The sequence below is a fragment of the Eublepharis macularius genome, chromosome 8 (genome assembly GCF_028583425.1).
Source record: "Eublepharis macularius isolate TG4126 chromosome 8, MPM_Emac_v1.0, whole genome shotgun sequence".
NCBI classification, from domain to species: Eukaryota; Metazoa; Chordata; class Lepidosauria; order Squamata; family Eublepharidae; genus Eublepharis; species Eublepharis macularius.
In genome coordinates this window covers 48,581,404-48,597,699 of record NC_072797.1, presented here as the reverse complement: position 1 = coordinate 48,597,699, position 16,296 = coordinate 48,581,404, and positions in this window count along the sequence as shown.

The following is a 16,296-nucleotide window of genomic DNA, read 5'->3' as shown; positions in this document are numbered from 1 at the left end:
CTTTAATTTACTCCCTTTCCCAAAATTCATTGAAGTCAAGCAGCTTGATTGCTTCCTCAGTAGCTGTCTGCTTCTCAGAGCAGAACCACAAGTGACAAAAGGCACAGATTGGACACTTGTCAGCTTTCCTCAAGTTTTGATGGGAAATGTAGGCAGCTTGGCAGAATGTTGGACAAGCGACAGTTGAAAAGTCCATTGGACAGCAGTCAGAGAGCCAAGCTGCGAGACCAGGATGCCTACATTTCCCATCAAAACTTGAGGGAAGCTGACAAGTGTCCAATCTGTGCCTTTTGTCACTTGTGGTTCTGCTCTGAGTTGGGTGGAGCAAATGGTTCTAGTGCAGATGACTATCCACAGAGCTACTGAGGCTGAGTGAGACTGGAAAGTGCCCTGCCCCATATATTCTTCCACATTGATTTTCTCATCTAGATTGAAGTAATCTGCTGCAATGACAATCAATTAAATAGCTCCTTTGTGACCAAAAAAGTAAAGTCACCTTTTCTATCAATTTCTCTTTGCCCACGTAAGGTGAGTAACCCTCTTTGCATAGAAAAAATGAATCATTTGAGACCTGCCGCGTTAACTGTCTTATCTTTAGAAAATCTATTATACAAGTAGGGGGAAACAATTTCTTCTGGCTCATAGCCTAGCCATTTTTTAATCAGACACTCGTCATCTTGACCAGTTCTAGCACTGAGGTCTCCTGCAATAAAGATTGGGTAGTTAGGGAACCGATGGATTAAATTATTATTTCAAAAAAAAAAGGATCAATAGATCAGTACATGTCAATTTTGAATTGGAGAGAGATAGGTTGATATTACTATAAAGGAAAAATTTAGTCAATTTTATCAGAATAGCCAAAATCAGATCGAATGAGGCCACCACTCCCAATCCAGAGAGATTAAGGGCAGATGAAATGAGGCAGCTAACCTGCATCTTGGCCTTCCCCCTTTCTCCCCATTTTGAGCCTCCTTAGAGAAAGAAATGTATCCTGGGAAAGTTATAGGGTCTTGTATTAAAATGATATCAAAAGTAGATAAAAAGAAGTTAACTTTGTCAGACTGTGGCTTACTAAAAGTTGCAACTCAGCCTGCCTCTTGCAATAAGACAAAAGTCCATTGATTTCAAAAGGCTTTACTGGAGATAAACAACCAATAGAGTACACATTCCAAGATATATGGATCTTAGCTGCATTAAGAAATTGTTACGAATGCCAAGCAAAGGATGAGGTACAGAATAAGCAGTCCCCTGCAGGCCCCAGCCTCCCCCACAGTTCTCAAAACAAACGGCCAGAGGGTGAGAAAGTGAAAGTTTCTCAAGGGTGTCGGAAAGGCAGATAGCTGTAGCCATAACATTCCTCTTCTCTCTGTAAGCTTCCAGCAAGAGGCATCTCACCTGCAAAAGAACAACGTAATACACTGACAAGATTAAAATGGAGTCTCTCTGGTTTAAGCATAATCAGAACCTGACAAACTTCTGGAAAGGAGTGTTTGGTCTTCCAGCCCACCACATTCCAGTTTAATATTTTTATATTACTACAGGGGGTATAGTCATTGGCTGTTAGGAGTTCGTCTGGCTGAGAAGACAATATTCGAGTTTACAGAGCATATTTCAATTCTGAGTTCAAGAGAGACGGTAAATAGTCAGAAGATGAAACGGCACAAGGTGATGAAATATCATGAGAGAGTTTCTTTATTAGAAAGGGAATAATTTCTCTTGTGGGTTTGCAAAGGATGAAGGTTTCTCCTTTCTTCCAATTTTCTGCACTCTTATTGTTATTCTTGTCATTGTTAACAGATTTAGTTGCATTTCTTTAATCAAATGATCTTGTAATCATCCAAATCTCTTAATAATATCAGTTTGCTCTTCAAGGGGGAGGGCCTCAAAAGAATTTAAGAGACTTTTGTCAATATCGCTTTGAGAGTGTTAGGGTACAATTCTGGGTTTTCATCACCCTTTGTGGTTCAAGCACTTTTCGGATATCTTGTGGAATTGATGGTTCTTTAAATAACAACAAACAACAACAACAACAACAACAACAACAACAACAACAACAACAACAACATTTGATTTATATACCACCCTTCAGGATGACTTAACATCCACTCAGAGCGGTTCACAAAGTATGTCATTGCTATCCCCACATCAATCACCCTGTGAGGTGGGTGGGGCTGAGAGAGCTCCTAGAAGCTGTGACTGACCCAAGGTCACCCAGCTGGCTTCAAGCAGAGGAGTGAGGAATCAAACCCAGTTCTCCAGATTAGAGTCCGTGCTCTTAACCACTAAATCAATGGAATCTCTGGAACTTTGGGGGCCTGTATCCTAGCTATTAGGGGTTGGTTTTATCCAATTTATGTACTTTTAAAGGGAGCTTAAAGATAACAGAGAGAGAAAAAGAGGTGTGACTGCAGTGGTTTTGAGGGAGTATTAAGGGAAAATACCTTGATTACAAAACCATTCCCTATTTGACATAGAGATGGAAGTTTTGGAGAGTGAAATAGAAGCATTAATCTTAAAGAACAGCAGCTACTAGACAGATTATCGGAATATTTTAAATTGATTGAGGCAGGGTGTAAATTTATAAGAAATGTTAAATGCTCCGTATGAGTCATTTTTTACTTTTCTAAAATAGTTCCCCCTTACTCCAAACTGGGAGCCTGGTATGGCTACTGTTTGACTTTGCTAGACAGACTGAATGACATTCCCAGAGGCCTCCAACACACTGAACATTCCACTTAAATTCAGTCAGTAAGAGGCACTGAAGTTCTGGAATTGTACTGTGATGGCCAGAACATACAAGGAACGTCAAGAATGAGATTTAATCCCCAGACTGCAGCTTGTAGTTCCTTCTCTCATGCTATGCTTGACTTGACAAGTATAAATTGCCTACAGTCTGTCTGAATGGATGCTGCTCACTACAATTCCAATAAATTCCATTGCTCAGGGAGGACATGGAGGGGTGGAGGGGGTGAAGACCCTCACACCTGATGCAAAGGATTAATCTTAGCTGCTGAATGAGAACCAAATGGAATACAATACAAGTGCAAATTGTAGGCTCTGGTATATCTTAGGAATGATTCTTGAGTCTGATTAAGGAGTAAATGAAGAGAGTGTATTCAGAGACAACAACTTTGATAGAAAGCAGAGAAATAGAATAGACACTACCTTACTAAACTGGGAGAGAGGGACTTCTGGGAAGAAACAGGAAATAGCCTAAGAATACCAATCTGGAAACACGCAAGAAAGAAAAAAGAAAGGAGGAAAGAAGGATCCCACCCTGCTATCTATTTTACTGCTGCCCCCTGCAGGTATTCTGTGTCTTCTGCCTTCTCTGTACACAAGATATTGTATTTCCAACACAAATATCATTAGCCAGTAAAGGTAGTCATGATGGGGACATCCACATTGTGAAAATGTTAATACATTTCAAGACTCTCAATGAATGTGTTAAGAACCATAGTATCTCTTGCAGTATCTGAAAATAGTGTCAGTGCTTCATTGGAATTGTGGGTGAACTGTTCATTCTATCTGAGTAGTAATACATACAGCTAGGGTTGCCACCAGCTCCAATTTGGGAAATTCCTGGAGATCTAGGGGGTGAAACCTGGAGAAACCTGGAGAAAGAAGGATTTGGGGAGGGAAAGGACCTTGGCATGGCATAATTCCATAGAGTCCACCCCCCAAAGTAGCCATTTTCTCCAGGTGAACTGATCTCTGTGGCCTGGAGACCAGTTGTAATTCTGGGGGATTTCCAGCTACTACCTGGAGGCTGGCAACCCTACATACAGCCTATATGGTATGTGTCTCTCTCTCACTTTCTTTACTTGTGTGAGAAGCAGTATACAAAGGAGGAAGAGAGGCAACGTTTTTGCTGACGCCTTCTAGAAGGCAGATTGCAGTCGACTGCAGGAGAGAATATAGACAAATAAAATGGAGGAGAGGAGACCAATGTTATTTGTTTTGGATCCCTATGGGGGAGAAAAATGGGTATATATGAAGTAAATAACTGACACCCCCCAACTCAATTACAGACACACAAACCAAATGAGACATAAGAGATCAGTGATCTCTTAGAAAAAAATGAGATCTATTTGGGTGGAAAGGCAGCTTAAAAATGTTTTAAATAAATAAATATTAATACTTGGGACCATAAAATGGGAGAGTCTGTTTTGAAACAAAAATAGAATACCTGCACAAAGGAAACCATACCTGCCTGTTCCCTTGCCTTGCCTTTGATTTTTAGGAAGTATATAAATAACAAAAAAATTAAGTGTATAGACACACAAGAGGTGCATTAAACTATTTGAAAACATGGGAAAGGGCTGAAACAGAGAGCAGTATTCATTGCTAAAGTGTGCGCAGCTGACATTAAGACAAGGAGAAACTGGGATCCAGCCGTGTTACAGAAAGTTTGATCTGCAGTCATTGTGTTTACTTCCTCATGATTAAAAACATACAAAATAAACCCCCCTAGTCCATCTCTCCCCCAAATATAACCCATTTAAAGCCCTGGCAAATAAAATGGCCTTCTAGTACCTCCTGAAAATTTCTAAAGATGGTGTCTGTAATAACACTGTATCAGATAAAGGCATGGGAGATATTCATAAAAATACTCAGGCATCCCATGCAGTAAATAACTTTGTTTATTAGTATCTCTAGAAGCCTCCTAAAGGAAGGCTACTCACAGACTCCAACAACAACACACAGCTGACTTCTGAGAAAACATTAAGATAATAAATACTTTACACCTGTGCTGGGAGACTGCCCCTATTAAAGGGGCATTACATCACAGTGTCCATCTTACCTACTCAAGGAGCCTGTTCACAAAGTGGGAGATTCAGTGGGGAAGGAATGGATGTCAGATAGGCTACTTTAAGTAGGGCAACAGCCAGTAGGCTGAACCTGAGGACTGTAGTTTTTGCCAGGTCACTCTAGAGCTTTGCTAGTTTTCTTAGAATTCCATTGCAGGTCTGCATCTTCAGTACTTGCTTTTTCATTAACATATTATCTGGTTTAGCCCATTTCTGCAAATACGCTGGCAGAAGCAATTGTCCAATTAGGTCATGTGCTTTGAAGTTAGAACTCCCTTGCTCACTCTTGTAATTAGGCTAACCAATTAAGAGCCTAATTGGTTCAATTCTATTATAATGTGTATATGTTGGATAAACAGTTTTCAGCAGTATTCCCAACAGGATAGACATCTCTATATTGGTTTTCAATCACACTACTTCACACTATTTTTTTAAAAATTAAAAGTTTCTTTTAAACATATGTATTTTTTTTCTTTGCAAGGAAATGGAAGCTGGGCAGGGCACTATCCATTTGACCTCCAAACAGGATTTCTCTGGTTCATAGACATTATTTGCAGGGAATAGTTGCAGAATATTGCTGCCGGTGATAATTGTTTATTCTACATATAGTCTCAGTTTTTGCATGCTGCTCTGCAGCAGCTGTATCCTGCACTGGGTAAGCTTGCTTTTGACTCAGATTTCTGCAGGAAGTGAGTGGGTATTTTCTCCAGAGAGCTCTGATTGCCTGTTGACTGAAGGAATAACTATACAATACACCCCACACTTGCCAGGTCATGGATGCATGACCACATTCACAGAGACAGAAGTACATTGAGGAACTCTTCTTAAAACATGCTCATTTGCTTGGAGAAGTGAGGGAGCACTGCTTGGGAGGAGGAGGAGCTTCCAGTTTCCCTCTCACCCTACTTTTACAGGTGGAAAGGGAAGCTGGGGGGGGTCCCTTTTCTCTGGGTTTCTTGGGTCCTTCCTAGAGCATATTGTGTAGCATGGCCCTGAGCTTGGGGAGGTGGTGCTCTAACACTTCTGCTGAACAATGGTTTTATTTGTATGTTTATTTATGGGCTGCCTTTCTTGTGGAGAGGAGACTCAAGGAGGTTAGCAAAAATTAAAAACTATGCAATATAATCTTATAAATCATACAATAGATACTGGAATGAAACTATATTACCAAACTTTAGAAAACAGAAAAATAACATCAAGATGATACATACAGTGCTATAAAACTTCCTGTTCTTTCTTTTTTATAGAATTAAAACTTTACCCCTAATCCCTTTATAAAACTATCCTTCCAAAACACTTGAATAATATTTTAATAGTCATATCAATATTTCAATAATAACTCAGCAACTCATTGATAATTTAGATGGATAGGCTTTACACTTGCTGTATCAACATGTTTTTTGTAGTACCTGGTGAGTACTTCCTCCCGTATCTTTAGGATCTGCTTTTCTGCCCATGGTCAAAGACACAAGTGGACTGGTCTCACTTTGACTTTCTTTTATTTTCTTAGGTGGCTCCATCTTGAATTATTATGTTTTGTATATCTTGGGATTTTCTCTGTGGCGTTCCAAGATGCATTTTTGTATACAGAGTGTGATCCGGAGCTAAATCACTCAGATTATTTATAACCACATCCAAAGTATGAAGAGGATTAGAATTGTACTGTGGATACAAGGATTTGTGGGTTTAAGGCATTTCCCAATACCCTATCTGTTTGCATTCTCTAGAAATTAACTGGAGTGGGAAATTGGAAATAAGGGTGTCAGCAAACCGTTAGGCAGTTATAGCACATTTAAGACTTAATGGATTGATTTCTTTGAGTAGCATGGTATATTGTCAAGTTAGAAACTGACTTTTATTGTTATGGCTGTCTGTGGTACTCCACTTTGAAACAAGACACATGTGAACTGTTAGCTTAAAATGTTTCCTGTATATAAAAGATGTTTAATACATAAATGGAACACTTCAAAGGGTAATGAAAGCAAGTCCACAATGTAGAATTACTTCCTTGAAAAAGAAAAATAACATCTGGTACTTTTAAAAATAGCTCCCCTTTAAACTACATTTACTTTTATAACCACGTATAAAATTATAAATGACCCTGCCTTGATAGCAAATGATTTTTTTTAAAAAAAAGGCATTTTAACAAAAATTTTCAAATAACAATTCCTGCCTTAATGCATGCACATACTTTAAACAGTAAACAAAAAACCCCTCTGCTAGAAGAACAATAGGAAAAAAACCTTATCACTTATGTATCCAGAGACAGTCAGATATGTTGTCTAAGAGGTATTTCAAAATGAGTTCTGGTTGATTCACAATAGGAATTAGATTTTTCCCATTTCATTCTTCCACATTCAACTAGTTATCATTATCTATGCTTTGATTACATGCATTTTGAGTTACTATCATGTGCCACATTTGGAGCTGCCTTTGAAAATGCTACAGAAGCTACAGCTGTTACACTCAAGGATATAGACTCCTCAGTTTCTTGGGGGCTAAACCTGGCCTAGGCCTGCCTCTTCCTCCCTTGCCTCATGAGGGCCAGACCAGGATCCATGGCTGCCTCCTCCCTTGCCATGTGCAGGCTGAACTGGGCACCACCCCCGTTTCTAGGCTCATGAGGAGCTTGTGCAAGCCAGGTGCCTCCTCCCCCACCTAGGATTGCCAGCTCTCTTTGGCAACTGTCAGGAGATCGAGGATGCATGGTGGGGCTGGTAGCACTTACCGTGTCTTCCTTCGTGCATGCATAAAACACATGCACCTCTGTGCACCACTAAAATGATGTCATTTCTGGGGCAGGAGCATGCACATTAGGGTTCCCAGGTCCCCTACCCTCCTGTCAGGAAATGGAGGACCTGGCACTTACTGTGTGCCTGCCCATGATCCGTGTTGCACGTGCACAAAGCACACACATGCTCCTGGAGTTTGCATGACATCATCACACTGGATACAGGCATGCTCCTGTGCTTTGTGTGGGGCTAATTCTGGCCCATTTGGGGACAAAATTGGCCCCAGCAGAGCATGGGAGCACGCTCACGGCCAGCATGATGAGGGCACTTCAGGAACGGACGTCTTTGCACCACCCAGGAGCATGTGTGCCGCGTGTGTTCCTGGGGTGCCTGCCAGTGGTGGGCGACCTCCAGGGGGGCTTGCCATCTCCAGGGCAATGGGGCAAACCCTCAGGAGTTTTATCATCTTTTAATTTCCCAATGTATGTGTGTGTTTTAGATGTCATTTTTTCCTACAAATCTGGGGTATTTTTCTGTTTATAGAAAGATTTGTCTTGTCTGTTCGTAGCTCCTGTCTTTGAGTTTAAGTATCCTCAGAGTAGGACAGGTTGAGAATTATATATATATATATATATATATATATATATATATATGTGGTAGGTTAGGTTGAGAGTGTGTGACTGGCTCAGGGTCACATAGTGAGCTTCATGGCTAAATGGGGATTTAAACCCTGGTCTCCCCAATCTTAGAACAACATTTTGACAATTACACAACTCACATACTAAATATTCTGTATGAATTTCCACATGAATCTCAGAATCCTGAGTAAATACTGGCTTCTTAAAAACAGATGTTTGGTTGAAGTATAGTCCAGGTCAGCAGAATCACCTCATTTTCCATATTTGGATAACAAGCTTTATATTTCTCCTCCCACCATGCACAGAAACAATAAAAATGGCCACACAAAAATATTATCATCTTCTCCATTTCTTTTTCTTTAAAGCAGGTCCCAGGACAACAAGATCAACTTACCTTCTACCCCTTGGACCACAGGCCCTTGTCCAGTTTCCAATATTTGGGCAACAGACTTTTGCACATACACACCCAAGACACTAGGCTAAGTATGAAACTGAACCAGAAATATTTCTTTATTTAAAAGAGGGTCTAGGTAGTAGAATAAATTGCCACATTTGGAAAGCCAGTTCTTCTCCCACTACTAAGGATGCCATTCTGGGTTGGGAAATTCCTGGAGATTTTGGGAGCCTGGGGAGGGAGGAGTCTGGGGAGGAACTTCGACAATGTTTAATATGATAGCATTGACCTTTCAAATCAGCCATTTTCTTCAAGAGAACTGATCTCTGTAGCCTGGAGATCAGTTTTAGTTCCTGGAGATCTACAGCCATTATCTAGAGGTTGGCAACTCTACCATCAGCCATAGCTAAAAATAAAACGGCGATAGAAACATTTCTTTGTCTACAGCAGGACCCACAAGAGCACAGTAATACTGAAATTCTTACCATCCCATCTGCAAAGTCAAACCACAATTCTCTTGATCCATTACTTAACTCAGAGTTCGTGTTGCAGGATATTGGAAATACATTCTTCAGTCCAGCCACAGAGGCCTTCGGATTGCTAGATGGGTTCAGTCAGTCCTGTTCATCCTTTTCTGTCTCTTTATTGTTTCTTCACACAGACAGAATTATTTACTGGAGATCCCCTTCCATGCTTATCTTTACAAAAACAAGCAAACAAAACCAGCCCTGTGCATCTTCTAAACTTGCTAAATTGCTACATAGATAAACAGTATTGACTGACTTTGACTACCTGAGCAGCTTCATGGAAGTTGGGGTAGGGGTGGGGGGTGGGATATTTCCTGAAATTCCTGGAGGGGGCTTGTGCCCCACTGCCCCCCTGAAATTTACACCCCTGGATATGCTAGCAATGCAACCCTATGAACACTTTTCTATGAGTAAGCCCTACTGAATAGGATTCTCTCTAGACTTTCTTAAGATTGTTGTCAATGACAGCTGGCTGGGCTGGCTGATACAAGCCATAGAGAACACATCTTACCAGTCTTAAAAAAACTGCACAGATTGTCAATTTGCTTCTAGGTTCAATTCAATTTTAACCTCTAACTCTTGGGGATCTCCTATAGTAGGTGCCAAGTCTATTAAGTATATGGTGCCAGGTAAAGACTTTTTGTTTTCCCAGGTCTTTTCTCATGAGATTCAAGTGAGATTTCAATAGTCTTTCTCACAAAAGGGTGTAAAAGGCCTGAATCTTCAGAATCACATAAAGAGAGCTTTGAACTTTTTTTTTTAAAGCTGCAGACAGCCCAACTCCCTGACCCATGTAGGGCAATTAAAAAAAACAAACCTAAGGAGAGTTTCAAAAGAGAAAGGGGGGGGGGGAAGATTTCCCTAGACACACTTAAGCAGCTTTTTAGATCTCAGCCCCAAACCAGATAGCAAATTGAAATAGTTTTCAAAAGGAAAGCTTGATTATGGCATAGCATTGACTTTTCTATATACATTGGGCTACAACAAACCTGTTGTAGAAATTTCTGGTTTTTATATTATCTGACAGAATGGTATTTTCAAATATGTTCCATGTTAGAAAAAAAGGCAAGATATAAATATAATAAAGAAACATGCACAAACATATTTCCTTGATCTGGAGAAGAAATCAATCTTCATTGTCGCAAACAAAGCTTGGCAGAGACGAATGCCAATTGGAAGGGACAAAAGCTTTAAGATACTGTTGTAAAAAGCCTTCTCTGTAGTGCAATACTAATAACTATCATAATTAGTATTAAAAATTCATTGCTGAACAAATATTTAACAACATGTATGATTTCCCCAGTACAAGTATTAATACTAGCATCTGTGAGGAAAACAGCAATGTAGTTAAGTTGCTATTAGAAAAAAGACCCAGCCTGCTGAGTTTAGCAGGTGCTATCACCAAAAAAAAGCCCTTATACAAGGCTCCAACAACTTTTTGCTACTTGCCATCTACGGTATTTTATATCCTTTAAAATGGGAACACCACAATATGCTGCAAGCTGGAGATGCCATTCTTACAGGATTTTTATGAAACATTTTTTTCACACTGTATGTTGATCTCTCAAGAACGTTGTGGAGAGAGCAGGGACGTGGTAAGGGGCTTGTGGATCATTCCCTCCCCATGCAGTACACAAGTTCAAACACTCCTATGAAAGTTAGCTGTTTCACTCTGAGGTGACCATTTTTGTCCTACCAGGCTTGATGTGGCCTTCCAGAACATATGTGACTGACAGTACTGGAACAGTGCAGCAGTATCCAACATTAGGATGCAGTTACGTGCCTGCTACAGAAGTCTCTGCAAGAACAGAAAGATGGGCATTCCCAATTCTATATGTTCCTTGCAGAACTCACATGTTCAATAAACATGTTACTTTTCTGCTTCTGAGTTGGGGGAATTAACGTGCAAAGAGAGGCAGCAAGAGGAGTCAAGTACAAAATCGTTCACTAATGTATACGAGATCGTTCCTCTAGAGAACTCATTAATAAACAGTTGGATATTCAACCAAAGAGTTTTAATTTATAAAATAATAAAGATCAATGGCATCAAAATACACCCAGCACACACGCAGAACCAACTAGAAGACAAGGAGGAAAAATGGGAGAGAGAAATCCAAGGGGTTGGGTGATATTTACCAGTCTAGAAGGCAGAGGGCGTCTATAGGAAAGCGGCTTTGAGGAGACCAGTGCTTTTGGTCCCCTTTTCCACTGGGATCGGGGCCAGATCGGCCGGGATCAGGTCAGTGCAGGGTGGGGAAACCCTCCCCTGCACAGCACAGGGTGGGGGAACCCTCCCCTGTGCAGCACTGACTTTGTCCGGGCTGTTTCAGCCCTGATCCAGGCCAAAATGGGCCCCAAATGGCCATTTTGGCCATTTGGGGCCTGTTTCAGCCAGGATCAGGGCCAAACCTACCAGGATTGGGTTGGTGCCTGGCGGGGAACCCCTCAATGCCCAGCACCGACCCGATCTGAGCCATTTTGGGCCTGATCCAGGCCAAAATGGCCCCAAATGGCCATTTTGAGCCAATTTGGGCCCACTTTGGCCTGGATTGGGGCCAAAATGGCCCTGCTCGGGCCACTGCCAGGTTGGGGAACACTCCCTCCTCTGGCAGCAGCCGAATCCCGGCAATTTCAGCCTGGTCAAGGGGTGTGGCATATGCTAATGAGTTATGCTAATGAGTTCCTGCAGCTCTTTTTCTACCAAATGACCCCTGCATAAATTAATTCTTTGGAATGTGTAGCTTCATAAAATTTCTGTCAGCTCTTCCTTACTTTGATTGTTCCTTCTTTTCTGTTTACAGGCAAGCTTTTGATTAAAAGTAACAGTATCAAAAGCAAAAAGACAAACAAATGACTTTGATCACCAATGCTGCATCTGACTCAATCAAACTTTATCAGTGTTTAACCAACTTTGACATGCGACTGCAGATGGAATAGCAGATGTTTACTTCACAATCTGTGAAATCTGGTCTAAAATATGGGGGGAGGGGGGTGTACTGGCCCAGCTGTAGTACATATTACTTTGATATTCACGATTCTGTGGCTGTAGTGCCAGACAAGCTCAAATGAAATTTTAAAAGGCTTAATTCACTCATACTTCAGCCCATGATTCTGTAATAGCTTGCAATTACAGAGTAATTGTTTTGTCTTTGAAAACTCATATATGCAATCAAAATACAATTGGCAAAGAAGTATTTACTTCTCTAAAATGTAAATTCAAGCCTTTTGTATTACGGCTCCTGAAGATACTTGCTTTGGTCTCTTACAGTTTCTTTGATATGTACTGAACTGGTTCAGGCTACACTTCAGAGAAGGCATGCTTAAGATCTTCATGCTTTTCCACTTATGTCAAAATGGTTAAGGCTGTGGATGTACACCCATTGTAAAAAGGCAATTCTGCTTAAAAACCTGATACCCTGATTCATCCATGGAGATGTGCATCTGTAAGCATGCTTTGTAACACATGCATAAACAAGCTTGTGCATACATGCTGCTTGCTAGATTTATGGGCATAAATCCTTTTGAATGTGCAGTTCAGTAAGGATACAATCTATCCATTCTCCATGGCTTTGAATAAAATGCAAAATGACCATCTCCACCCACATACTTATGCAACAAGTTACACTAATTTGCAGGTCACTAGAGTTGTAGACTAAGAAATTCCTGAGATGGAAAAAACATAAAAATAACTGTTTTTTGGAATAGTTACTATATGATACTTCAGTTTGATAATGCTAATCTGTGCTGCTGGGGAATCATGAAACCCTCTCCCCCCAAAATTCCATGGTGTTTTTTTTTTAGTCCCAGTGCTCACCAGCCATGCAGCATGAACTCATGTTTCCCTTTGATTCTAACCATTTCCTAGTCAATGGCCTTTCTCCCTTCCAATCTGTTCCTTGCAAGGGAGCAGCATGGAGCACTCTCAGCCATCCAAAGCTACAGAGAGCTGCTCTTCCCCTCTCCTTTGTGAGGTGGAGAGACAGCCCTCCCCCACCAAAGAGGAAACCCTGGGTTTGTTCAAGGGCCCATGGAATTCAAACCCTTTGCACAACCAATTTGCTTGAAATGTGGTCATGCCTCCGGGCAGCGTTAGCTGCTCAAGGAGGGGGCTGTTTGTAGCCCTCCTGGAAGGAGGGAGAATAGAGGCGGTTTCTCGGGCATCGGGGGCTTTGCAGGGTGGGCGGAGCTAGCAGCCTTCTCAGGCAGCTCCGCCTGCCCAGTGTCAGATGCATTCAACGCTTGGCCCACCCTCCTCACCCTGTTTTGGTGCAGGATTGGCTGGTTGCTGGATTCAGAGCCAGGTAGGATTTTTTTCCCCCTCATCTCTAATTGGAGAAGGGTTGAGGGGTTTTTCACCTACCTTGCACCAGGACTCAAGTGGGGAAATTGGCTTAGGGTGGTGCTTGTTAGTGGTGTCATTGGCGGGATGGAATTCGGTTAGAAGCAGTGGGCCGGTGAGCACCCTTGGCGCTTCCCTATTGGTAGGGAAGAGGGGTTTGCTAGGAGTGGCTGGTACTGCTTGTGATGGCTGCCAGCGCACGTGGGCAGACTGCTTGGGGGAACCCCATGTGCAAGTCCTTACCTCATTGCTGTACGGCTGAGGCTTTGGAGCTTGAAAGGGGGGAACCCATTTGCCTGGCTGGCTGGGTCGCCTAGCCATCCACATGGAGGGCTCGCACCCAGGGCTTTGGGGCTTGCCCAGACAGGTCAAGGCAGAGGTCTAGGGGTGACGCCGTGGCTTGACCTGTACTGCTTTACCCTTGCCGCAGTTATGTTTAATGTTCTCGTTGAGGTTAATTTAATAAAGTGGCCCTTAGATCCAACACCTGTGTCTGTCTCTTCATTCCGACTAAGGGGGCAACTGGTGTGTGTTCACTCTATGGCTTCTACAATGATGTCACTTTTGGTTTCAGTTGGAAGTGATGGAGTCTCAGTGGGGTCAATTCTTTAGGAATCAGTCAAAAACAGTAAAATGCAATGTTTTGGGCTAATTACTAAAGCATTAACTCTGCTGAGACTCTTTTAAGTAACATCATCAAGGAGGCTGTGGAGCTTGCATGCAAGACAAAAGAGAAATGATGCCCCCCCCACCAGGTGTCTTCCCCCAGTTTGCAGATAAGGGGACCTCCAACCCTAGGGGGTTCTGCAAACTTGACATTATGAAAGAAAACAAATGGAAGACCATAACAAGGAAGGATGGCAAATGCAGGTTTTAGTAGAAAAGTAAAAAGAAATATTGTAAAATGAAATTAGCACCACATTTTTCTTTTTAATGCTAATGGTCTGCTGGAGCCATTTCTTTTCTTTATCAGCTCCTTTGGCCAGAGGTCTCAAGCTCATAGGTCTATCAGAGCTCTCCTACTAGGCTGCTGTTTGACACCCATTTTAGGAATTTGTATAGAGAACTTAGAGTGGCTGTACAGAGAGAAACCTTCTTCACAAGCCTCTAAAATCAACCCCCTTTGAAACTTGGGGGTTGTTTGGTGGACTGGCAGAAGAAGCACCACTGCAATTTTGGTGTCATTTGGTTGAAAAACAGTGACTCCAGCATGCCCCCTCCCCCCAAGTTCCCTACAGGAAATAATTGCAGACCAGTGGGATGGGGGATCTTCAAGAGAAGATTTCCTCACTTTTTGAAAGGAAACAACACACCACAACAAGGAAGGCAATTACAAAGTTTTCAGTGAAAAGGTAAGAATTTTTTTTTACTTCTCAGTCACTGTAAAAGCAGAGAAATGAAATGAATGCAGTCTGCACTTTTTGAATCATGAAACAGTAATGCCCTACCTGGACCCCCCCCCCTTCCAGAAGCCCTGATCTGTCACTGGGGGATTCCGCATGATCAATTTTGATCAGACTTTCTGAGTAGTCATGCTGCAGTGGAGTCCTACGAATCCACTTCTCCCCAATTCCACATTAGGCTTTTGTTTCGCACATTTCATCGGTTCCAAGTCCATCATGCGGAATTTTTGACAGGATAAAAATCAATTCCTCATCGCTTTTTCTGGGGGAAGTATAGAATGATGCACATCTTCATTTTTTTTATCCCCCCCCCCAAAAAACGTTGCTACACATAAACATTGCATCAAACCAACACATTAGAAAAAAATTTCTCACAAAAAAAGTTGCTACACATAAACGTTGCATCAAACCAACACATTAGAAAAAAAATTCTCACAAAAAAACGTTGCTACACATAAACGTTGCATCAAATAAACATATTGGATAGGCCAGAGCACTTCCCGCCGATATTGTGGAAGAGTATTGGCTATTGACATTTGGAGGGAAAATTGTTACCAATGACCCTGCGTCTATCTTTTCCGCTTTCTTCGTGAGCGGTGTGGTTTAGTGATAGGTGTTGTGTTGAGGACGGTCTCTTTCTCCCTCCATGAAATGCCTAGACCACTAGTTGAACGCTGAAGTCCCTCCATCACACTTTCACTCTACCTCAGAAGCTGTCAGCTGTCAGCGAGCAACAAGTAACAAATTTGGCATGTGGTAAAATGGACCCATTATTGGTCAGATGTTGTCATGTGACACAGGATATGTTTCTGCATAGATTTGTAGAAACATTGCAACGTTTTTTTACATTTTTTTTTTTTTAAAAAGAGGGGAAGGGAAAGGGTAGTGGGTGTAGCTTAGAAAACATGATTGACCAATCAAATTAAGTTGATTCGAAGGGAGAGAGAAAAGGGCAAGGGTGGGGAGAACATCGGATAAAGAATTCCGCATGATTAAAATCCCTAATCTGCTGCGCATGGACTAATAAGTCGGGGGAAAGCAGGATGGAAAAAAACCAGACAAAACGTGCAGTGACTTCGAATCTGCTGCTAGGATTGCCTTCCCACGTGTGGAAACACAAGAAAAAATCGAGGTCATTTAGAAGCTGAAGCAGGGAAAACCATTCGTGCGGAATCACCCATTATAATGCTTTTTTCCTCTAGGTGCACACCCCTACACTAGCGTTGATCTAGGTTTGCATGTTTTTAAAATAAACTGCTTAAAATTGCAAATTACACATTTTTCAAATGAAAATTTACTTTGAAATTTAGAGAAAGCAAACTGCATCAGTGGATCATAAGGATTTTACTATGGGCTCTTTTAGCTCTGAAGCCTCCACCTCTGAAGGATTGCTTCTCCTTGTATGTGCTGAGTAGCAGCTTCACTCTTTTGAACTTAACTTCCTCTTAACAA